The 1,882-nt window shown below is 38.0% G+C and overlaps 1 long non-coding RNA gene across 1 annotated transcript; it reads left to right on the forward strand.

The window, feature by feature from the left end:
- Positions 1 to 625: 625 nt before the first annotated feature.
- Positions 626 to 860, forward strand: LOC126926909 (uncharacterized). Its single transcript, XR_007715012.1, has 2 exons — positions 626 to 703; positions 817 to 860. It is a non-coding gene; the product is annotated as an uncharacterized LOC126926909 (long non-coding RNA).
- The last annotated feature ends 1,022 nt before the right edge of the window (positions 861 to 1,882 follow it).

Consider the following 1,882-nt stretch of genomic DNA (forward strand, 5'->3'; position numbering starts at 1 on the left):
AAGACAGGGGACCGAGGCAAAGCGTTCGATGAAAGGGCAATTAAAGCGAACGCGTCCAATGAAAACATATCAAATCGAATTCGTTGTTAACTAATTTCTCGAATTATCGAAAAACATCGCTTTAATTGATTTTCGAACGAAATACATCGGTTCGAGGGTTTCAGGGTTTCAATTAGACTGCCGATGTTTATATATTTATGGAAATTCGCGTAGCATGAAAAAAAAAATATATATATATATATATGTCGGAGATGTAGAGACATCGAGCCTTTCTTTTGGAAGATTTCTCAATACTTGGGCTCGGGGTGACATAACTGGTCGCCGAACGTAGCCACGGTCACGGGATGAACGAAATGTTTTACAAAGGAGGTTCCAGTGTTAAGGGATACGCTGTATAAACAATCAAGTCTTGATCAGGAGCAATGCTGGTTTATGTGGAACTGCCTAGTTGCGGCGCTTCGGAATTTGTTGATATTCCCGATCGATATGTATTTGATATATGTAACTGTATCTGTCTTTTATTTTGCAATCTCCTTGGAGAGTTTACTGTCATCGTCTTGGAGTCAGTCTTAGAGAAACCCTGTGCCTGAGTGAACGTGTCAGTGAGCTATCAAAAAATATTAAAACGTACAGAAAGTTTCCCGTTGACCGTGGATTCGTTACAGAACCCAAGAATATTATTAAAAGCATTTGTTTACTTATTGTTTGTTATCTTAGTTAACCGTTAAACTAATTGTTTATCAAACTTTGTAAAGAAATATAATTTTATGTAAATACAACCTTTATTGAACATCATGATGGCAAATGCTAACGAAGAATCGTCTCGCGCTCGAAATCCAAACGACAATTCGACATATATATACGCGAAACGTGAGAAGCGGAAAACACATTGTAGATGTGGCAATATCAATAGTGGACGAAACAAATTTTAATTTGGCTCGCATATTTTTATGGAAATTCGTAATTCCATCGACCCGAAATGTTATTAAAAAATATTTTTTATCGCTTCGATGAAGGTACGAATGAATTTACGCGTGAACACCAGCGATCTAGTTATCACGCAGTTGTAAGTTAGTTATGCTCTTAACGGGACCCAGAACTTGGCAGATTTGTCATCTATTTTAAAAAACCTTCCATCGTTCGATTTGATAGGCTGTTTCCCTTTTTGATCTGGTATTAAAATATTCCCTTTGCTCAGCCTGGAAGTGATCTCCAAGTCACGGAAATAAAACGATAAAAGAAAAACAGAGCGCAGATAAAATTTTCCACGAAACGTTGGACATGTCTTATGCCGTTAAAATTACTGAACCTGCTAGAACGAGCTGAATAGCTTTTTTCGCAGCTGTACGACAAGTTGCACATCGTTGCACGCCATTTGTCGCGATTAGCTGCCGCCGACTAATGCGGAGAATTTCGTACAAGTCGTTGACTCGCTGCTAATTAAGAAGGCAAAGTTGCCGAGTAAGACGTCCGAATTATCTCCCTTTCTTTTTTCCCTTTGTCTATCCAAACGAAACTGACAGTATCAAAAATGAACGTTTTGGCGGCGAATAAAAAAGCTGAAACTGCGTTCCTACTAACGCGATTCTTGTCGTGATAACAAAACGCAATTACTATGCACGCCGATTTATTTAATTTTGCTTCTCGTTGGAATTTCTGAGAGAAATTTTTAGTGATAGTGAAAGTAGCGCAGGATGACAGCTAAAACAACTTAAGGCAACTTCGACGAGTTAAAAAAAGGGCAGAAGTTTATTCTACGTCGAAGATAATACCGAGCTTAAGCGGGCTTTATCGCGATATCGTTTCACGTCAAAATATTTTTCTCAATAACGTCAAAGTCTTACGTTCGTTTTTAAAATCCTACAATTTCGATTTTCTTAAC

The sequence above is a fragment of the Bombus affinis genome, unplaced genomic scaffold (assembly GCF_024516045.1).
Source record: "Bombus affinis isolate iyBomAffi1 unplaced genomic scaffold, iyBomAffi1.2 ctg00000059.1, whole genome shotgun sequence".
In the NCBI taxonomy this organism is placed as follows: domain Eukaryota; kingdom Metazoa; phylum Arthropoda; class Insecta; order Hymenoptera; family Apidae; genus Bombus; species Bombus affinis.